General features: G+C 40.1%; 1 long non-coding RNA gene across 2 annotated transcripts in view; it reads left to right on the forward strand.

Moving 5' to 3' along the window:
• Nucleotides 1–577: 577 nt before the first annotated feature.
• The window catches only part of LOC132652144 (uncharacterized), a 47,378-nt gene continuing 23,712 nt past the window's right edge, over nt 578–24,243 (forward strand). Inside the window, exons 1-2 of one of the 2 annotated variants that reach the window (XR_009589626.1) lie at nt 578–653; nt 779–867. This is a non-coding gene — a long non-coding RNA (uncharacterized LOC132652144). Of the gene's footprint in view, nt 654–703; nt 868–24,243 lie in introns of those variants that run through there. The other variant, XR_009589627.1, reaches the window with a different exon arrangement.

A 24,243-nucleotide genomic window follows, 5' to 3' on the forward strand; every position in this document is an offset into this window, starting at 1 on the left:
GCCCCAGCACTTAGAGAGTAGAGGCAGGGAGATCAGAAGTTCAAGATTATTCTCAGCTATAACTTCACCTCTCCCTAAACCCCCCCAACATTAAAAAGTTACACATAAAGATCTATGTAAACCTTTGTGAGCAGCGATGAGTCCTGTCTTATAAATGCTCATTTAATTCAGATAGGCCTAGAACACAATGGTAGTTGAGAAAAGAATTGCTTACTTACTTAGTATTTCAAACATTTTTATTACATGTAGTTATTTTGTGTGTGTATGTATGTGTTATACATATGTGTGTGTGTGTGTGTGTGTGTGTGTTTGCAGGTGTGTGCATGCCTTGATGGGCATGTGCAGGTCAGAGGTCACCTTTTAGGAGGTGTTTTTCTCCACTCTGTCGGTCCCAGGCATCGAACTCTGGTCATCAGGCTGTTAAAGATTGCACAGGCTGATTGATTAAAACGTCAGTGATTATGGAACACTGGAAAGTTTTGGGTCCAGGGTTGTTTATCTTGTCTTATCTTTAGCTTCCAAATAGATATTTATTAACCACCTCTGTGACTGACTTAATATCTTCGTGGTTTTTCAGCTGAAAATCCTCTTTTCTGGAATGCATCAACAGAAACTCTCACTTCCACGAACCGGAAGTGTAAGAATGCTGTTAGGTAACACCTGAGGCTGTAACAGAAACCTCTGCTTGGCCTTCACCTGACTACCCACCCTTTCTACTGCTGTACTTTAACTCAAAGGTCCTGACTTATAACTTTCTTTGTTCTGTTGCTCTAAAAAGGATTTGAAACTGTTACTGCATTGAACATGGCAGTTGGAGCAACCTGAACTTGTGTCCCTGGGCTACGGCCACTCATAGTTATCTCCAGGGTAAGTGATCTCGTATTCTATTTGAGACAGGAGCTGTGTTTTTGCATCAGCAAAGGCCTGCCAGGCAGTTTGAGACCTTGTTTCAAAAACTCATTAAAGAAAGGAAGAAAAGGAAGAAGAAAAGTGGTGAGAAAATCAGGGAAAGGTCATACTGACAAGATGTAAAAGGGTCTCAGAGCTCACCAAAATGTCAGTTCTTGTGAAGTGATCTTATGTTCTCTGGATTCACTGTTAGTTATTTTAACTTTGATTAATTTTTAAATTTTATTTATTTATTTATTATAATTAAGCCTTCTCTCTATTGATTAATTAATTTATTTATTTATTCAATTTACATCCTGATCGCAGAACCCCATCCATCCTCTCCTCCTAGAACCCCCTCATACCTACTTCCTTCCCATTCTTACCTCTTCTTCTCCTCAGAGAAGGGTAAGGACCTCATGGGTATCAACCCGCCCTGGTACATTAAGTCACAGCAGGACTAAGGGCATCCTCTCCCATTGAGGCAGACAAGGCAGCCCAGTTAGGGAAACAGGATCCAAAATCAGGTATCAGAGTCAGAGAGGGCCTCAACTCCAGCTGTTGTGGGACCTACATGAAGACCAGGTGGCACATTTGCTGAGTATGTACAGGTGGCTTCGGTCCAGTCTACGCATGCTCTGTAGTTGGTGTGCCAGTGCCAAAGTCCAGCTTTGGCAGGTCCAGGAGAGAGTCTGGTACAAGATGCAGAATCCCTAGTCACTTTATCTCTTGGGTCACTGAGCTGATGGCTCAGGCAACTGATCACTACAGATGATTGAAAAAACCAAAAAGAGGGGAGGGAGCCCAGGATTCCTTCTTTGGAGACTTGGGGCTGGCTGCACTGCTGCTAAGGAGAAAAACTTAAACTGACCACAATTTACCTGCAGCCAGGGCTGCAAGAAGCAGCTTCTAGCCCAAAAGTATAGGGAATTGTAACAGGAGGCTCTTTGATCTGTAAGTTAGCCTCTTAGTGGAGATCTCTGGTAGGCTAAAGTAATCTCGATATCTGAGAGGGCTGATAGCACGCCCTGAGTCTGTTGACTTATTTCTGAATCTACAGAAGAGATTATGTTGGTATAATGTTCTTGTGGGATGTATACAGTTGACCCTTGTTCATTCAAACGTTGATTTCTCTACCCCACTATCTGGTTTTAATCAGGACATTGCATTGTGATGTTTGTTCTAAGCATCCCCTGTCTCAAGTTTGTGTAAACATGCTACCATTTGTTCTCCGTATTTTCAATGAAACAACCAGCCTCAATGCTGTGCAATGGAGAGAATAGGGTGGGACATCCTGGTCTGGAGGGGAGGAGAAGGAAGCAGGAAGAGTAGGAGAGCAGGGCTTCGCAGGAGAGCACTTTGAACCAGGAGGAGAGAGGAACAGGACTTAAGATATGATTAAAAGCAAGTATAATGGATGAAATCTGAATGGAAGGAAACTATGTGGGCTTGAAGGTTTGGGATGGAGTAACTATTGCCCAGCATTGTGCTCTAGGTTAATTAAATAAATCCTAGTCTCTGTGTGGTGATTTGGGTATGCAGCTGGTTTAGGAATAACCACTGATTAACTAAAACATAAATCAATATTGAACTTTAACTTACAGTGTGATTAGTTGTCTCTGTCAGTCTTTTTGTGAGGTTCCTGTCCCCTCCAGGTCTTCCCATCTTTCCCCCAACACTTCTGCAGGACCCCCAGAATTTCACCCCATGTTTGGCTGCTAGTCCCAGCATCAGTCTAATCTGCTGTTGGCTAGAGCCTCCCAGATGGCAATCAAATTAGGTTCCTGTCTGAAAGCATAGCAGAGTATTTTTATTAGTGTCAGGGGCTGGCTCTTTACCATGAGGTGGGTCTCAGGTTGGGCCTGAAGAGACTGATGCACCAACCAAGGACCATGCATGGAGAGGACCTCAACCCTACTCAGATGTAGCCCATAGGCAGTTCAGTCTCCATGTGGGTTCCCTAGTAAGGCAGAAGGGCTGTCTCTAACATGGACTCTATTGCCTGCTCTTTCATTATTTCTCCCTGGTTGGAAGCCTTGCCAGGCCACAGAGGAAAAGGATACAGGTAATCCTGATGAGACTTGATAAGCTGCAGTCAGATAAAGGAAAGAGGGAAGGATGGTGGGACCAGAAGGAGATGAGGGACGGAGCTACAATCAAGATGTAATGTGAAAGAATTATAAAAAATAAATTAAAGAAGAAAGTTTTGCTGGGTATAGAATCCTGGGCTGACATATGAGGTCTCTTGGGGTCTGCAAGCTATCTGCCCAGGTCCTTCCACCTTTGGAATCTGTTGAGTAGTCCAGTGTATTTCTGATAGGTCTGCCTTTATGTTACTTGGCTGTTTTCCCTTGCAGCCTTAAACATTTTTTGCTTTTTCTGTACATTTAGTGTTTTGATTATTATGTGGCAGGAAGATTTTCTTTTCTAGTCCAATTTATTTGGTGTTCTGTAAACTCCTTTTATGTTTACAGCCATATTTTTCTTTAGGTTGGAGAAAATTCCTTCTATGATTTTGTTGAAAATATTTTGGGGTCCTTGGAGCTGGGAATTTCTTTCCTCTATTCTGTTATTCTTAGGTTTCATCTTTTCATAGTGCTCCAGATTTCTTGGATGTTTTGTGTCTTGAACTCTTAAGAGTTAACATTTTCTTTGACTGATGTATCGGTTTCTTCAACTGTGTCTTCTAGGCCTGAGAGTCTCCATCTCAGGAGACTCTCCATCTCTTGTATTCTGTTGGTGATGCTTGTGTCTGTAGTTCCTGTTCTCCTCCCTAATTTCTCCATTTCCAGGACTCTCTCAGTTTGTTTTTTCTTTATTGTTTCTATTTCCATTTTCAGGCTTTGAACAGTTTTATTCATGTCTCTCACCTGGTTGATTGTATTTTTCTGTATTTCTTTAAGGGATTTATTTGTTTCCTCTTTAAAGGCCTCTATCATTTTTATAAGAATAGATTTAAGGTCACTTGCTTGTGTTTCTGTAGTATTAGGCTACATTGGGCCAGCTTTAGTAGGATAATTGGGTTCTCGTGGTATCATATTGTCCAAGATCTTAGGCTGGCCTTTAGCCATCTGGTTGCACCTGGTGTTGGCTGGATATTCCTGGTTCCTGCAGGTTTCTTGGATGTTCCTGGGTCAGGGCAGGCCTCCTTGGGAAGATTGGTAGAGCTGAGAGACAGAGGCTTGAGATGGATGTTCCTGGGTCCCCATAGACATCCTCAAAAATGCAGATAGAACTATGGGCTGGAGGCTGGATGTTTCTGGTGCCCAAGTCTGCTTGGGAAGGTGGATAGAGCTGGGGACTGGGGACTGGACCAGGTGTTCCTGAGGCTCAGGAAGCCTCCTTGGAAAGGCAGTGCAATTATATCTATTGATGAATAAATAAGTATTTGGAAGAATATAAAAATAAAAGCACACAACAAGACCCCCAATACCAACTGCCTAAAGTCATAGCTAAATGGGTTAATTTCAACAAGAGAAAGAATGGTTGATTAAGAGGCTGACTTCTTTTTTTTATTAAATTTTTATTTTTTATATTAATTACAGTTTATTCACTTTGTATCCAAGCTGTAGCCCCCTCTCTCAATCCCTCCCAATCCCACACTCCCTCCCTCATCTCCTCCCATGCTCCTCTCCAAGTCCATTGATAGGGGAGGTCCTCCTCCCCTTCCATCCGACCCTAGCTTATCAGGTCTCATCAGGACTTGGTGCATTGTCCTCCTCTGTGGCCTGGCAAGGCTGCTCCCCCCTCGGGGTGGTGGTCAAAGGAGAAGCTGACTTCTTATCTAGAGACTCAATCCATCTTACATGTGACCATGTGTATCTTTGAATGCTTTTACTTGGCCTTCGGGTGTGAGCACTGGAGTCAACTCTAGAAGACATACAATTCCTTCCATATAAAGATAGGCAAGTGGCCAGCTTTTTCCTCTTGAGACAGTGGCCCTGTCTCCTTCCTGAGGCTTGGCTCTTTTAGAGAATGCCTCCTCTTTTCTTCTCATCACAGTACTACCAATGTGTACCCATGTGTAAGATGCTGCCTCCTTCCTTATGTCTTTTGTATATGTTCTTATGATTGTATAAATCACCTCCTCATTCTGACTTGAGCTGCAGTTGGTTGTTTATGTACCTCTACACCCCACTTCACACTCACTCACCCACCCACCAACACCCAACCCCACTTCCACATTCTCTCTCAACCACACACTCAGTATAAACTTCTAGAAGGAAGAGGATGCTTCCTTCTCCGTTTTCACAGAACTTTTCCCATTGTACTTATTGTTCAAAGGAGGAAGAAACCAATTTGGGAGAGTAAATAAATGGAAAGTGCTATGTAAATGATCATTTATCATTTCCACACAGTAAAGAGCTATATTTAAATAAAAGAAAGAAAGAAAATTAAAATGAAAAAAGGAAAGTAGCTCAGAGGAATTAGGATATACTGTTTACCTTGTATTATAAGGTGCAATTAAGTGGCACCATTTCTAAAGCCTTTAATTGAGGTGTGAGAAAAGAATACTTATATATGTCTTTTTAATAAAGCATTTACATCAAGAAGGGCACGAAACAAAGGAGCAAAGGAGAATGTGGTTACAGAGTCTGTTCTGTGGTTTCAGCTCAATAGCTGGGATGCCTCCATAAACAGGGTGTGCTGCAGGAGACCTGGCGAGATGCGAGCTTGAACTTGCTGAATCTTCTGAGAAATAAAATACTGGTGTGGCTGTGATCTTGATGCAGCATGAGGAAGGTTGCAGAGGCCTACTTTCTTTTCTTTTTTTTTTTAATCTTTTAAATTTATTTCTAATTTATAATATTCATAAAGAGATAAACTAAAGAAACATTAGATGCAAGGATAGTTCTTGTAAAAATTGTTTACATAAAAATAATTTTTTTATTTTATTATTATTTTTTTTATCAGTTACATTTTATTAACTCTGTATCCCAGCCGTGTCCCGATCCCTCATTCCCTCCCAGTCCCTCCCTCCCTCCCTCATCTCCACCGTGCCCCTTTCCAAGTCCACTGATAGGGGGGACCTCCTCCCCATTCATCTGATCCTATTTTATCAGGTATCTTCAGGACTGGCTGCAAAGCCCTCCTCTGTGGCCTAACAGGACTGCTCCTCCCTTCGGGGGTGGGGAGACCAAAGAGCCAGTCATTGAGTTCCTGTTAGAAATAGTCCTTGTTCCCCTCACTTTGGGAAACCAATTGGTTACTGAGATACCACAGGCTACATCTGAGCAGAGGTTCTAGGTTATATCCATACATGGTCCTTGGTTGAATGTCAGTCTCAGAAAAGACCCTGTGCCCAGATTTATTTGGTCCTTGTGGAGCTCCTATCCTTTCCCCATCAGACTAACTCCCCTTCTTTCTTATGATTCCCTGTACTCTGCCAAAGGTTTGGTCATGAGTCTTTGCTTTGAAAACACTGCTAGTTAGAGTCTTTCAGATGTGCTCAGTAGACTCCTGTCATACGTTCAATGCACATCCCATCTGTCTTTCTAAACGAGGATTGATCATTTTACCCCATGTCTGCTCTATTGATTATCTTTTTTAGGTATATAGATTTCATTATGTTTATCATATCTTATAGGTCTATATAAGTGAGTATATCCCATGTTTGTCTTTCTCCTTCTGGGACATTTCACTCAGAATGATCTTTTCTAGATCCCACCATTTGCCTGCAAATTTCATGATTTCCTCCTTTTTGATTGCTGAGTAGTATTCCATTGTATAAAAATACCACAATTTCTGTACCCATTCCTCCGTTGATGGACAAAGTGGATCAAGGACCTCAACATAAAACCAGATACCCTAAATCAATTGGAAAAAAAAGTGGGGAACAGCCTAGAACTCATTGGCACAGGAGACAACTTCCTGAACAGAACACCAACAGCACAGGCTCTAAGAACAACAATCAATAAATGGGACCTCATGAAACTGAAAAGTTTCTGTAAAGCAAAGGATACCGTCATCAAAACAAAATGACTGCCTACAGATTGGGAAAGAATCTTCACTAACCCTTTATCTGACAGAGGACTAATATCCAGTATATATTAAGAACTAAAGAAGCTGAAAAGCAGCAAACCAAGTAATCCAATTAAAAAATGGGGAACAGAGCTAAACAGAGAATTCTCGACAGAGGAATATCGAATGGCAGAACAACACTTAAAGAAATGCTCATCCTCATTAGCCATCAGGGAAATGCAAATCAAAATGACCCTGAGATATCACCTTACACCCATGAGAATGGCCAAGATGAAAAACTCAAGTGACAACACATGCTGGAGAGGTTATAGAGAAAGGGGAACCCTCCTCCACTGCTGGTGGGAAAGTAAACTGGTACAACCACTCTGGAAAGCTATCTGGCGCTTTCTAAGACAAATAGGAATAGTGCTTCCTCAAGACCCAGCTATACCACTGCTAGGTATATACCCAAAGTTTGTTCAAGTACACAAAAGGGACACTTGCTCAACCATGTTTATAGCAGCTCTATTTGTAATAGCCAGAACCTGGAAACAACCTACTTTCTTTTCTAATATCATTTTTATTGCCCCTTTGAGAATTTCATACATAGTTTGATCATATTCACCCCTCCATTCTTCTTTGACTCCTCCATCTCCACCCTACCCCTCCCACTCTTATGTCTTGTTGTCTTTATAACCAAAGTGTACATTTTGCTCTGTCTATATATTTGTGCATGTCAGGCCATTGACTAGAGCTTGTTCAACCTACCAAGGGCTACACCCTTAAGGAACACCAACTATCCTTCCTCCAGAAGCCATCAACTGTCCACAACATCTCTGTTAGGGGTAGGAGTTTGCAAGACCCTCCCTCCTCCAAGCTGGAATGTTGACTGTCTTATCTTGTTCAGGGAACCACTGCTGCTGCAAGCATGTGAATGGACTAGTCCTGTCATGTCCGGAAGACACTATTTTGAACCTGTCATCCCCAACCGTCGGCTCTTACAGTCTTTTCTGACTCTTCTTCCATGATGGTTCTGGAGTCTTCAGGGGAAGAGAGTGTGATATGGATGTCCCACTAGTGGATGAGCCGTCCATAGACACTTATTCTCTGTGTTTGACAAACTGTAAGATTCTGTATTAACTGCCTTCCACTGCACAATGAAACTTCTCTTACTGTTTTTCTGATCTAGATGTGGGCAAGGCAGGCTCTTAGGCAGCAGCATTGTGCACAGCCTCTGAGAGCCTATAAACAGCATTGTTGTTTATTGGGTGTTATAGATTAAGTCATGATTGACATCACATGAAAAACAGTTATTCACTTTCAGGATCGGAACTCTTAGGGCCTTGTGAAAGATGGGGCTGTTTTCAGACTTCTGCCTGTGATTAATTTTCTAAAGCCATTTTCTTGGTACTGTTCGTTGAGTTTCTGCGTCTGGGTGGCAGGACACCCAGCAGTACTGAAGAAAGAAAACAAAATCCTGTGACTGAGGGGCTTGAGAGATAGCTCTGTGGTAAGAGCACTGGCTGCTTTTCTAGAGGACCCAGGTTTAGTTCCCAGTACCCATGGTGCCTCATAACCATTTGTAACTCCGGTCCCAAAGAATCTGACTTCTTGTGGCCATCTTAGGCAGTGCATGCATGCGGTGCACATACATACATACATACATACATACATACATACATACACGCAGGCAGAACACCCATGTATATAAAATAAGAAAAAAATTAAAACAATCTGGTTGTTAAAATTCTTCTCTCACAAGATACATGGCAAAAATCTATATTCTTAGCAAGTGCATTTGGACCCTCAGTGGGATGCACTTCATTCAGCACTGCTGAGATCTCTTTCGGGTGCTCTTACTCATCACTGAAAGCAGTGTCGGGCTTCCTGGATGTGAGTTTAGTGAGGAAAGGAGGCCCTATGACCACTCCCCATCTTACTTTAGAATGTCTTCTCAGGAAAACATTCCATTTTCTTTTTATGAGGATCCAACCTATACCATTCTTCTGAAGGGAAGAAGATTTCCAACACAAAAGCACCCTCCAGGCATTCAGGGAAGTTCAAAAATCTTCCAGGCCAAAGATAATACCTAATTCTGGACTTCTATGTTTAGAAGGCCATTAAGCTATGCAAGAAGTTCTGTGCCATGACATCAGAATTCTTTTTCTAAACTGTAGCATTAATATTCACCCCCAAGATGAAAGATATAACACAAAGACCTGTAATGTAGAACAGCAAGAAAATTATATCAGAAAAATACACATTAATTTTGGAAGGGTAGAGATGAAAAAGATTTCTGTAGGAAACAACACAAATTGTGATTTTAAAGCTTGCTACTAAAAATTATAAATTCCAATAAAAATGCTATTTATTGAGAATAAAAAGCACAACAGCATCTCATACTGTGTTGTGTGAAAACTGTGTTGACTTTAACAAACAGCTCTTCATTTAAAAACATACACTAAGCAAAAAGTCCCATTTGGTGACTGATCACCTAAAGAATTATTCTTTGACTCTGTTCTTAGCAGGGTGTGGAAGGATAATTTTCTCTGATGGCTGGATGCTTGGCCAAGTGCCAAAGTGAACACCCATGAGCCCTCAAAACAATTAGAAAGGACTCATTCTGAATCAGCAGGTGCCTGTGAATAAGGGGATTTATTAATTTGCCCTTATTGAAAATGCTTAAGACACAAGCTCACAACTGGAAAAGCCAGTGAGAAGGAGAAAACACAACTACAACAGAGTCAGCTAAATGTCTAAGGACTCAGAACACTCAGATAGTTGCAGAAAGTATAGTCGATTAATACCTCATGGGATTTATAAAAAAAAAGCCATTTTAAAAAAGTTTGATAATTTTATTTTATATTTATTTATAATTTTATATTTTTTTCATTTACAGCTTTTAAATTTTAAATCAAGTCTTAAAATTTTAAGTAAAATCTTTAAATTTTAAGTAAAATCTAATTACATCACTTCTCTGCTCCCTTTTCTTCCTCCTGTCCCTCCCATGCAGCTATCAAATTGATAGCCTCTTGGTTTGATTACTGTTGCATATATATTTATCTATCTACATGTAAACACATAAATATATAAATTCAACCTGGTGTTCATTTGTTGTTGCTTGTGTGAATATGGTTTCAGGACCGACCACCTTGTACTGGATAATCAGTCAGGATATTTATCCCTGAGGAGCCTAATTCTCCCTCTCTTTGGTCATTAATTGTCTGCAGTTCTTTGTCTTGGACTGAGACACCTTGGGGAACCCCCTTCGGTTTGGCTTTGCCTTTGTTCACGTACACTTATTGTTGAGATGTCTTTTCTCACACAAACTTGGCTTTGTAAAAGTAAACAAACACATGACTCTAAAAAGTATACGCATCTGATATTTGGCATGGCTTTTTCTTAAAAGACTTTCTTTAGTATTCAGTTTGGGTTGAAAAAACCTCATAAAAAACCAGAAAACATGGTTTATTTTAAAATTAAAAAAAGGTTCAGGGCTGAGCAGATGGCTCAGCAAGAGCCATCAGTAAGTAAGAGCACTTGCTGCTCTTAAACCTGGGCTTGGTTTCCCATACTCACGTGGTAGCTCACAATCCCCTGTAACTCCAGTATCAAGGAACCCAGACACTAAATGTGCACAGGATGAGTAAGGGAAACTCATACACACAAAATAAAAATAAATAAAATAATTAAAAGCCCCCCCCCTTTTAAGACATAGCTTTCTTATTTTTATGGAGTTAAACGTTTTTCTGGAAACGCTGGGGTATGTCCTGATTTTATTTCAGCCAATAGTTCTTCTGAGCTGGAATACCATAGGTCACCATGTTACATAGATATGGGCTCTTCCTTTTCAGAAATGTGGTCAAGGGCTCAGGCCCTATTCATCCCTTTGTGGGTATTGTTACAAATGGCTTTGAGGGAGAGGAAGGCACAATACAGGCATTGTTATTTATTACACAATTAATTAGCTACAAGTATTTCCAACAGCTATTCATAAAGCCTTTGCATATTGTTTCAGCTAATAATAGATGGGCAAATACTGGAAAGCTAATGAGGTTACAGTATGTTTCTGAAAGCTATTTTTCTTTTAGAAACTGTTTTTTTATTTTCTTTTTAATTTTTTATTGTTTATTTTTTGATTATTACAATTTATTCACTTTGTATCCCAGCTGTAGCCCTGTCCCTCATCCCCACCCAATCCCACTCTCTCTTCCTCATCTTCTACTATTGGCCTCCCTCAGTGTGCTGATAGGGAAGGTCCTCCTCCCCTTCCATCTGACCCTAACCTATCAGGTCTCATCAGGACTGGCTGCACTGTTTTCCTCTGTGGCCTGGTACAGCTGTGATCCCCCCCACCCTGGGGGAGCTGATCAAAGAGACAGCCACTGTGTGCATGTCAGAGACAGCCCCTGCTCCCCTTACAAGGGAACCCACTTGGAGGCTGAGCTGCCATGGACTACATCTGTGCAGAGGTTCTAGGTTATCTCCATGAATGGTCCTTGGCTGGAGTATGATTCTTTACAAAGACTCCTGGATTCAGATTTTTTGGTCTGTGCAGCTCCTGTCCCCTCCAGGTCTTTTTTATCTCCCCCTTCTTTCATAAGATTCCCTGCACTCTACCCAAAGTTTGGTTATGAGTCTCAGCATCTGCTTCAATACCTGTTATTTAGAGTCTTTCAGAGGCCCTCTGTGGCAGGCTCCTGTCCTGTTCCCTGTTTTCTCCTTCTTCAGATGTCCATCCCGTTTGCTTTCTGAGTGAGGAGTGAGCAACTCCCCCAGGGTATGCTTTCTTGTTTTGCTTCTTTAGGGCTAAAGATTTTAGTATGTTTATCCTATATATATGACTAATATCCACTTATATGTGAGTATATACCATGTGTGTCTTTTGCCTTCTGGGTCACCTCACTCAGGATGATCTTTTCTAGTTCCCATCATTTGCCTGCAAATTTCATGATTTCCTTGTTTTTAATTGCTGAGTAGTATTCCATTGAGTAAATGTACCACAATTTCTAAGATCCAAAACTCAAGTGACAACACATGCTGGAGAGGATGTGGAGAAAGTGGAACTCTCCTCCATTGCTGGTGGGAATGTAAACTTGTACAACCACTTTGGAAATCAATCTGGAGCTTTCTTAGGAAATTAGGAATAATGCTTCCTTAAGATCCAGCTATAACATTCATAAGCATATATCCAAAATATGCTCAAGCATACAACAAGAACATTTGCTCAACCATGTTCATTGCAGCTTTATCCACATAATAGCCAGAATCTGGAAACAACCCAGATTCCTCAGTGGAGGAATGGATACAGAAATTGTGGTACATTTAAACAATGGAATACTACTCAGCAATTAAAAACAAGGAAATCATGAAATTTGTAGGCAAATGTGAAGAACAAAGAGTCACCTTCTGTAGCTACCATCACTGGATACCCTTGTCATGAGCTTCCTGTCTCTGGCTGGGTGAGCTGACTGTGGGAGGAGAATTGCTTGGACTGCATAGGAATATTCACCAAAGTCAAACACAGTGGTGTGCATAACACAATGGACTATTACCTCCACGTTGTGGAAACTGAGTTTGAGTTGTCATGTTGCTCCACTTGTCCTGGAAGCCCACAGAGCTGAGTCATTCTAATGGGAAGCTTGGGACCAGGTGAAGAAGGAATGTGACACCCTTGATGCTCCCAACCTGATAAGTCTCTGGTCAGCGGATAAGAAAAACTTGCTTGGGGTAGCTTTACCCAGCCTCTCCTTTCTCTTTTTGCTTTGGCAAAGAGCTGAGTGTATGCCTTTTGCTTCAAAAGAGGGATTAGGACACACAGAAACTCAGCTTCAATGCAAACCTGAGATTTTCCAGGTGGCTGAACACTGAATTATGTACTCAAATCCCTGCCTGCTCAGTATAGTATTTGAACACCAGAAATCAGCTTGCTGCTGTCCACGGCTCACTGATTATTACACCCTGTGAGACCATGATGAGTTAAAAGACGTAATAGTTTGGAGATGAATGCATCTCTGCTTTCAATGATGATTGAATTTTGAGTTGTCATTTTGTGTTCGGTGTGAAACATGCTTGCAAGGGCTCATTACTTACTTGACCTGGTCCACATCAGTGTCTAAATCTTCTCTCAGCAGTCACTGGGATTTCCTTTGTTCGTGATCTCTAAGTCATCTCCACTTGGCAGATGACATCATACCAGCCCTCCCATCCGGCCAAACTTCTGCTTCTTTCTCAAGATTACTACTTCATTCAGCAGCACCTTTCTTCTAGCTTTTAGGTCTTTTTTTTTTTTTGTCTCTTGCTTTTGGTGTTATGTTTAACATTATAAACACAGTTCTCTCTCTCTCTCTCTCTCTCTCTCTCTCTCTCTCTCTCTCTTCTCTCTTACCCAAGTCATTAAATTTTCCTCTGGGGCAATTATTGACTACAGAAGCCCTTCCACTGTTTCTTGAATATGAGCTCTGGCTCTGCCATCTTTTTCAAGTTTCCCACACCGCACCAGTCATGTCTGGCTTCTTTTTATGCTACTGTCTACCACGTCACTCATACATAAGCAGTTCTACACCCAGCTTAAAATAGATCTTGGCCTCTTTTCCTTAAGCCTTCCATTCTTGACAGTCATCTGCACACTGTAGAACACAAAAGCCCAGATTCCTTCCTGCACACCCTTGTCTAAATCCATAATATGCTTCCGTGATCATTCCAGTTTGTTTATACAAAATGTGAGAAATTCTTTTAAGTTTTTAATTTACAGGTCTCAAATGTGAAAAAGAAAAAATCAGATATAGATGAATAGTTTGGATAATTTTGTTTTTTAACTTATTTTTATTATAAATTTTATTAAAATTATTTTAATTATACAGAACTTTATTTGCCTCTGTGTTTTATTGTCTCTGTAGTTATTGGGTAAATCATGACTTCCGTAACACCTAGCCATAGCTGCAGTTATTCAGATAAAGCCTGGGCTACTGATGCTTCTGTGACTCCAAGTCTCTTTCTGGTGCTTTATCCTGACACTCGGAAGCTACACTAGGACAATCTCCAATACCCACTAAATGGACCCAGCAGAAATGGTAAAGATGAGGACAGAGAAAGAAAGAAAGGAGGGAGGAAAGTGATATTTAGAAGATGTAAACAGAAAAAAAAAGGAAAGAAAGATATGCACTGGAGGAAAATCCTGCCAGGGAAAAGCTTTAAAAATTTTCTAGGAGCTTGAGAGCTGGATCAGTGGATAAGAGCATTGGCTGCTCTTCCAGAGGCCCTGGGTTCATTCCCAGCACCCACACTCACATCTGTCTGTAACTCCAATTCCAGAGGTTCTGATATGCTCACATCAATACACATAAAATAAAACTTAAAAAGAGCATCATGTGCTGCCTGCATGAGGTGATCTGCTGTGAGGCGAGCAGCGTGGGCATCTGCGGGTTTGTTTGCTGGCCTCCGAGTCCTGTGTGGATGAAGTGCCAGGTCTCTGAAGCTATGTCACATACACAAAGTCTCCCCAGGAAATTCAGTCACATGGCAGTCTGATCCACGACACACATGATGACGAGTGGGTGTTACAATTCAGACAGTCAACTCCAGAGTTTGGCACTGTAGGTAGTGGAATAAAAGAAGAGAATCAGTGAGATGCTGGGACACACGTCTCGGCTCTGAGGACAGGTGATCAATTTTGAAGTGACTGGACAAGGGTACTAGGAAAAAGCTGACATCTGCAGTTTCTGAGGGTGCTGTTCTCTTCAGAGATGTGTGAGTGAGAGACAATTTATGTACAATTTATTCAGACAACACGCAGTGTCTGTCTCAATTGTCCATATATACCAAGTACATTTCTGTAAGGGAATTTTGACATCAGGTAGGAGCTTTAACTGTAATGTCACTGTAATGAGTACAGTGTGATCACCATCACAGTAGTGTGATCACCGTGTTCCCAGTAGTGCGCACACTGTGATTGGGACATTTCCTTCTTAAAACAGTCAGAGCATCCATAACGTGTGCCAGTGCATTGCGGTTTTAAAGTGCACCAACAGGTATTATTTAACTTGCAGACCAGAAGACACCATGAGACTTCCTTTCAGTCAAATTGTGAAGAGAACTGAGTATAAATGAAATTTTTAGGGGTGGTGGAAGAAACTTGGTTTAAATTTATTGAAATTATGATTTGGTTTCCTGATTTGTAGAGCTAGTCTTAGTTTCAGTGATTCTAGCGTTCAGAACTAGTGTTTTATCCATATTCTGAGAGATTCATAGAAAGAACCGTCATCTAAATTATTTCCCTCTTAGTAATTGTTTCACCGAGGAAATGGGGGTGTTGGGATGGACCTAATCCCAATGTTGACCTAATGTTTGTGTTTAGGAAAGCAAGCACCGCCAATCAGGGACCCAGCAGAAATTCCCACAGGCATCAGCGGCTTTGACAAAGACATCCGTGTTGAACTGAACATCTCTGTAAATATCTGCTGCAGTCTAGAATCTCAGAAATTCTGACGTTAGTGGAGGGCTGGGACACTTGCTCACCCCGCGGTGGTGGCTCATCTCGCAGTCAGCCACTCTCAGCTGCTGTGTAAAGGAGAGCAGCGTGTCGCTGAGACAGAGGACACACCTGCTTAGAATGCCGCCACCTTTAGGAAAGGCTGCTGTATGAGAACGTGTGTCTGTGACTTTGGGGAACGCACATCTGCATGAAGGGTACTGAAGAAACACGGGATCTGTTATTTGCCTGTGTCAGAGCCAAATGTGCTATTAATAATTATAGTTCTGTACTGGAGAAGCTTGTGAAATGGGCTGTTTTTCCATTAAGAAAAAAAAAAAACAGTAATAAAATATGACGTGAATGTAATGTAATTTTAAACATCATATCTGACACTGCTGACTACACGTTGAGAAAAGAGTAATCAATTTATCTGCTTAGAAGGAATTAGATGATAAAATCACTTATAATTTCTTATGCATCACCTAACAAGTATTGTGTTATGTTATACTTTATTCCATAGAATATTTTATGAAAACTTCGGTTTTATTTTGGAAAAAAAAAGTCCTTTTTTTTCTTTAACATTCGGTAGAAATATTGCTGATTATGTTGAAGCAGATTCAAGGTCATGATGGCTCATTACCAAGGTAAATCTACTTAAAAGTAAACATTAATGAACTTTAGAATTGACAATAAAATCCTCAAATTTCCTCAATTCTTGAATATATTCATGTCTTGAATATAACTTTAATAGATCTGTAACAATGAAAAATCAGTTTATTTGCGAAGAAATGCTCATGCTTCCACAGCAGCAATATTGTTCTAACATGCACATATACTATATTAGCATATTTTCCATGTGGAGACATGTACCTATTTTATAAAACTACACAATAATTCTTTCCGTGTTCCTCTGATGCCTTGGCACACTGCTGAGGCTCTTTCTGACGAATGGAATAAAGGAAAGTGCCTGCATCTACATGTCTTTTGTACCACCGAACAAGTCTAAATTCTTTTCATTTACCAATTTGAAGGTGATTTTTTTTTTCTTATTTGTGGTTTAGTTGGGAATCCTTTGACTTCAGTGAAAGGGGGGCTTTGGAGGTTTTTTATCGGTCATTTGGGCTTGTCTGTGAATTCGCATGCCTGGCTCATAGGCATCTTGGCTTCCACTCACTGGCAACGGTTGGGAGCAACTTCTCTTTCTGAGAGTGTCCACTTTTTTAGGAAGCAAAAAGGTACTCTCCCATGGGCTGCTGGGGTGCTTCTGTGAAAATGAATATTACAGGAGAGTGATAGTTGGTAAGTTAAAAGGCAATTTATTGTTTATGATACTGGTTCGTCATTGCAATCACTTTGCTCACTTTTGTTGGGACCTCTGCTCCCCTCACACTGCTCTGCCATGGTCTGAGTATGTGTTTCACAGCAACTGAGATGCTTGGGAACTCTCAGCTACATAAAACAGTTCACGTCCGCACTGGTGAGAGGATCAGAAAGAAAATGGAAAATACTGCCTTATAGTTTGGAAAATAGCATCTATTTCAGTGTACGTGGGGCTTGAATGAAGTAACAAATGTTCACTCTTCACCATTCTGTGTATTTGGAGGCTGAGCCTTTTGTCGCTGTAGGAGCATTGTCATCTTCCAGGTTCACGGTTGATAACCACGCTTCAAGAAGGACATCAATAGCTTCATGGTGTTTTCAGTTTATGATTGTGTGCTGGGCTTCTTCATAGCTCTTCTTGGTCTCATGCAGCCTGTAGGCCATGGGTTTGGCCCACAGAGTGTTACATGGAAACACTCTAAAAATATGCTTACAGTTATCTACATTCATTTATGTTATTGAGAAAAGCAAATTGTCTGGAAATCCTAACCTTTACCTGATTACATTTCTTTAGGACTTGCCTCTATTTCATGTGTGCAGTCATATCATGCTAATTCTTTCTAAGGACAGAGAACATGTGTGTGCCTGCACACACACACACACACACACACACACACACACACACACACACACGCCCTTCCCCTAAGGTTCAGAGCTAGTTCATATCTTTGACGTTACCCTCTATCTTATCTATATTAGTCATTGCTGTTGTTAAGAGATTCTGAGTGTTTTCATTTGATTCTTTCCTTCTAAAACAAACTCCTTTTTAAAAATAAGCATGTCAAGTAAGTAAAACAAGCATGAGTTACCTTAGTTAAACATTAAATAGAGTGCAAGGCACCAGAACCTGATAAGAGAGGAATGCGGATCTGGCTTTCAAAGTGAGAAATGTTAAGGAGCTCGAGTTTGTTTTGTAAATAGTAACCAGAATCATTACATGTGCTAAAACACAATATCAGGCTCTGCTGGCCTCTAATAAACTTCCATTTCTATTTTATTTACGCTCAAAGTTTTCTGAAAAAGCCAGTCTTTTAAATAGATTTATTTATTTAAAAATAATAAATAGGTGGATAAATAAATAAAGGTTTAAACATTCTCCTGAAAATACCTCTTAGCTAGCTGCATGGAATGAAATGTGAGAAACTATCTCCACCTCAGTAGACAACTTGGGTCACTAGCGCTGCCACCTGCCAGCCTCTTGGCTTCTGAGCATGGACAGCCATCCTCTTTTGTTAAACATGAGAGTTGCACACAGCTCATATGTTAAAACTTGACACTTGGATATGTCTAGAAGCCTAGGAAGTCCACAGAAGCCTTAGAAATTCACAGGCTTGCCTGAGGAATTTCCCAAATTTATGGCTCTATAGCACCCTTCCTATTCCCGAGTCTCCACAGAGTCCACTTAATCCAAGATTGGCAGGGACAGGAGTCAGATCTCAGACCTGCCTCTGAGCCCGTGGTTACTGAAGACAATATGGGCACCTTACATAGGGGTCAGAAACTCATATTCTTATTTCTGAAAACAATCCTGAGTTCCAAGGCATCTGCTGGAGGGAATATTATGATTGATTTGTTTTAGAAACTATTCTGGAGTTTGTGGGGTATAGTGAAGGGGACTCAGCAGACCTATTCATCTGAATGGGTTTAAGTCTAGATCTTCTGTTCTAGGAGTATGGCCCAGTGGCTAAAATTTCTGCTGCACAAGTATAAGAGCTACAGATTGTATCCTCAGTGCCTATGTAAGAGCCTGCAATGCCTTGGAGGGCAGAGAAGGATCCTTGGGGTGAGATGACCAACTAGACTGCCTGAGATTTGTGAGCTCTCAGGCTTCCCACAGTTTAAATAGCCTGTATCCAAAGTTCATGCACAGTGAACTTTTCCTCAGGATTTCTTTCATTCTCTCTCTCTCTTCATCTTTTCATCTATCTTTCTTACTCCCACATATATGTTCAGAGATCTGTAGACTCTACCATGGTGCTAGATCTCATTAGCTTGTTCTCACATACAAATTGCATAAACTTTTCAGCAACCCTGAAAACTAGAATATAGAAAAATAACTTTTGATGCTCATGGTAATATGACCATCTACCTGGAACTCTGCTCTTAAGCAAACTGCAGTTCAGTATTAGAATATCATGGTTGGATACTCAATGTCTTAACCATTTTCTTTCTGGTGTCTTTTTTTTCTAAGCTATCAAAGGATTTTATTTATTAAAATCAAGACTAACTTAAAAATGGGATTACATGAGATAATAAGTCAAAAGAATCAGCACAGGAGAAAAAAAATGTGCTGGTTGCTGAATAAAGGGAGACCCAGAAGGAGAGTTAACTTAGAGAGCTATCAAGATCAATACAGAGAAATAAGGGGACTTCTCCCCAAGAAAAGTTATAGGTTACTTATGTTTGAATCATTCATCCTTCTCCTTAAGACTTCAGGATGGAGGATTCTTGTGGATCCTGGCAGAGAAAAGTCAGAGGTATCAAACTACACTAGTGCCCATTTCACTGTGCCAAGAGTGCATTGCTGTCTGGGTATTTTCTATCTAATGGAACCTAGCTTTAACTTAGAACAGCGCAGTTTGAGGCTGTACCTCAGTGATAAATTGCTTGTCTAGCATGCATAAGGCTCTGGTACTAAATTGATATTTGCTTTCAACATCACAGTTCAAAACTATTTTCAAGAGCTTGAAAGTATGGTCACATTTAAAAGAAAACAATTCAAGTCTGTCTCTGCCAAGACCTTACGTTTTGTCTTCCTGTTTTTTCTCAACATGCTTGACTCACTGTTTTAGTCATTCAGGATTTTGCTCAATCATCAACACTTGGTTTAATCTGTAAAAAAGATCATGTTAAGAGCCATCACTTTATCTTAACTTCTTCTGCTTCATTTCTTTATGACACATGAATCCCAAGGTGACAATATTTGATTTGTGTGTGTGTGTGTGTGTGTGTGTGTGTGTTGTGGCTGACTCTGTGCTTTGTCTAAGAACTTGGAACATTCTTTGGCATGTAATCAGTGTTTTATAAACAATATAGAATACAAGCAGATGGTGAGTTTGGGTTCAGCAGAACGTGTTTCATACATCAGCTTATCTCCAGTCTATCACCAGGGTTTGCAGGTCTGAGTGTGATTCCTTGTACGGTTAACAATGTGAATGAGCATGCCGCATGGTCAAGGTCTATGTCAGCTCACTGTCCCTCTGCAGTTCTGTCCAGGCTTAATGCCCTGCACCTTTCTTATAATTTATAAACGTTCAATGAAATAAGGGAGATAATTTTCTACCGTCTCTAGAAATACTATGTCCAGGATTCTTTGATAGTACCATTAGTAAGCATGGAGAGGTAATGGGACACAGACCCCTGTTTGGCAGCAGTGTGAAGTGGGATAGTGTTTTTGCCATTTTTCCCCAAAAGTGTGTAGAGGGGTTCCACACTAATAAATGTACATATACAGTCCTATACATTTGTCTTTTTCCAGAATGAACTTCTTGATCAAATCATTTATGTAAAACATCCATTAAAGAGATAGAAAGAACTCAGATCAAGGTTTAAGAAAACCCTGATCTATTCAGGAAGTCAGAGGCAGACAGATCTCTGAGTTCAAGGCCAGCCTGGTATACAAAGTGAGTACAGGATAGCCAAGGCTGTACAAAAACAACAAAACAAAACAAACAAACAAAACCCTGACTTGGAAAACAAAACAGAACAAAACAAAACAACAACAACAACAAAACCCTGACCAAAATCAGACATCACTGCTCATTGTAATGTTTTCAAGAGCCATGGATGCATTCTGGGAGGTTTACTTTCAGTTGTCAGCCTTGACAATGCTGGGGATGTATGTACCTGCGCTTAAGCTGACTGTAAGACCCCGTCTGCTGTTTGTGTGAGCCTTAGCAGAGAGTCCCGCTTAAAGACTCATACACTGGATGAAGGAAAATATAAAATAAGGTTAACATAGAAAAAAAAAATCCCAGACACAGATACACACACACACACACACACACACACACACACACACACACACACACACAGGACATGATAGAGGATGCCAAAATAATGCCAAGATAATTCAATTTACATGCATATGAGTATTTTATTTACATCAAGCCATTAGCTGCTTTAGATTGTTGACAGCATTGACAAGTCTTTTTAAAAACTTAGCTGTGTTTGCATTCTGTTATTTTGATGTCAGTTCTGGGGTCTGATTTCATAAGGGACTAAGAGTTACTACTGGTCAAAAGTAATAGCACAATTTTAAATAATGGGCAGAAGATATGAAGAGATATTTTTTATTTTTTTAATTAAAATCCATTCACTTTGTATCCCAGCTGTAGACCCCTCCCTCATCCATAAAAGAAGACATTTGAATGGGCAATGATTCTATAAAAAGCCACTCAATACCATTATCATCAAGACAATAAGATGTTACCTCACATCTTCTTATGATTGCTATCATCAAAATATCAAGTAGGTATTGGTGAGAATGTGGAGAAAATGGTGGACCACCTGCGTTCAGTCGGTGGGAATATGGATAGTCATAGCCATAGACGAAAACAATGAAGGTCCTTCACAAAATGTAAAACAGGGTCAGTGATATTGCTAAGTGGGTACAAGCATTTTGATTTAGCCTACAAAATAATCAAACACTTGACTTCATTTTCATATGAATGAAAACTTTACAGGAGCAGATGAAAAATGCTAATTTAATTGAGTCACTACATTAAGGAAAATCATTTAATTTCCCACCCCAATGGTAGTGATTCAAGTATTAATTTTGTATTTTCTAAATTTATGAGCAAAGTCTGTAAGAAAGTGTCTCTGGATATAAACAAATGTAACTTGTGATCTTGTCAGACATTACTCAACACAGAAAGATTGTATATAACCTTCCTTCACAATAAAACAACATTTGGAGAACTTGATGTACCTTGACTGGATTAATACCAGAGAGCAATTATTTGAACATAAATTATTGTACTCTTTAGTAAGAGCAGGATCATACAGATTGCTTTTTTTTTTTTAAACAAAGTAATAAGAACAAAGGTGTCTTCCTTCATTTCTCTATTCCTTGTTTGGTGTCCAATAGAACAGCAGATCTTATTACTGTTATCCACATCTCCATCCTCACCATTGTTACACCAATCCCAGGTCCTCTCTCTTCCTCCTCAGACTATTCTATGGAAGCCTTCTAGCCACCTTCTTATGCCTATTACCTAGTCCCGGATCAATTTTCACTATAGCAGTTGGAGTGACCCTTGGGAATGTTTAACCACAATACATCTTCGTAGTATTTAATTTATTACTTTTTTTTTGAAAATGTAAAGTGCTTGTATTTTCATACAAAATGTGGTATACAATATACAGTGGTAAAAATACATATCAGTAATTTGTGAAAGACATTTAATATCAATGATATATATGTATACATTTTTAATTTTAATTTTTTGAAGTTTATTTTTTGCTTTTTATTTTTATTAATTAGGGTTAATTCATTTTGTATCCCTGCTGCACCTCCTTCCCTCATTCCCTCCCAGTCTCACTCTCCCTCTTCTCCACCTGTGCCCCTCCCCCAGGTCTTCCTCCCCTTCCCTCTGATCCTAGTCTATTAGGTCTCATCAGGAGTGGCTGCATTGTCTTCCTCTGTGGCCCGGCAAGGCTGCTGCCCCCTGGGGGGGGGGCGTTGATCAAGGAGCAGGCCAATCAGTTCTTGTCAGAGACGTCCTTGTCCCCATTACTATGGAGCCCACTTGAATACTTTCTGGTTATCCACAGGCTCCAGCTTTATTATTATTTTTTTTTAATTTATTTATTATTGTTTTATATTAATTACAGTTTATTTACTTTGTATCCCAGTTGCAGCCCCCTCCCTCATTCCCTCCCAACTGCACCCTCCCTCCCTCACCTCCTTCCTGCCCCTCTCTGAGTTCACTGATAACCAAACCTTGGTCAGAGTGCAGGGAATCATTCGAAAGAAGGGGGAGGGGCAAATGAACCAGTATGGTTAGAGATAGGAGCTCTCTCTTATTGCACATGTTTTCAGTCACCAGGCTTGATGGCAAATACTTTTATTGATCTTTTGAGCAATTGTACCAGCCCACACAGTATTAAAAACCTCCCAGTAGTAGTATGTATCAGACTTGTATGTATGTATCTGTGGTATGTATGTATCTGTACCTGTACAAGTCCTCTTGTGACCCAGCTTCTGCCTACCAGTCTGGCTTCATATAACTTCCCTTGACTGTTTTCTGGCCACCCTTGATATCAGCATAGCCATTTAGGTGCCACTTCCTCATAGGGCCTCCCTCATCATATTATAACATTCCATGTCAGTTACCCACAGATCACTCATTTCTTGTGGGTATCACTCATGTTCTACTATGGCAGACAAACCATATGCTACACTGTAACCTGCTCACTTGCCTTCTGATAGTCATGCTTTGGGCAATGTCCTTCCCTTGGATACACTTGTTTCTAACCAGTATGTGATGACAATGGTGGTTGACTGTCACTCTCACAGGATACAGTAGCAAAGGCAATGAGGCTCAGGTCTCATACATAGCTGACAGGAACTGTACAAGACCTAATCAGAGAATTCAACTTGGCTATACTGCACTCATGACCCATGGTAGCTATGTGATAATAAATTTGCTTTGTTTTGACTTGCAGAGAAAGTGGTAATTTATTATAAAGTAGACAAGAACTATGCAAATTTATTTTCTCTCCCTTGCTAAATTGTAAACTCCAATGCTTAGAAGACTACTGGACTCTTTAGTATAATTATTTGTGAAATATTAATAACTATTAACATTTAATAGTTATTTGTGAAAAGAATAATGGCATCAATTAGATTGTGAAATTGAAACAATTGAAATACAACACTGAGTCAGTAGAATGGGGCAGACAATACTTAATGTCCACATGGTAAGATTTAAGATTGAGTAAAGCTAGATTTCAACAGCAGGTCAAGTTGGAGTTGGATTGCCACAACAAGGAAATTGTTTTACCTCTGGTTTTATTTTTTTTCTGCCTTTTCTTTTCTTTCTTACAGATTTGTTTTCGTTTATTTATTAGTGTGTGTCTGTGTCTGTCTGTCTGTCTTGTGCATGATTGCAGAGGCTAGGAAGGGTGTTGGATTTCCATGGACCTAGAGTTACAGGAAGTTGTGAGCCACTCAATTTGGATAGCAGGAACTGGACTTGGATTCTCTTCAAAAGCAGCAAGTGCTCTTAATTTCTGAGCCATCTCTTCAGCTCCGCTCTTCATTTCTTAAGGATAATGCTTTTTCATATATACAGTAGGTCATAGGGAGGGATTAAAAAACACAGTGTTTAACATCTGAAACATCATAAACATACAAGAAACTACAGGAAAGAACTGCACTTTTCTGTTTTCCTTTTTTTTTTTTTTCCAAAAGGAAGTAGAATTTGTAAGTATCATATACTAATAAAATTCTTGGTACTAGTTTGATGAGGGTTTTGGAATTTAAGAGAAAAGCAAATTTGATATAAAAAGGAAAGACGGAGGCTATTTTTGTAACA

Source organism: Meriones unguiculatus, chromosome 2 (assembly GCF_030254825.1).
Source record: "Meriones unguiculatus strain TT.TT164.6M chromosome 2, Bangor_MerUng_6.1, whole genome shotgun sequence".
Lineage (NCBI taxonomy): Eukaryota > Metazoa > Chordata > Mammalia > Rodentia > Muridae > Meriones > Meriones unguiculatus.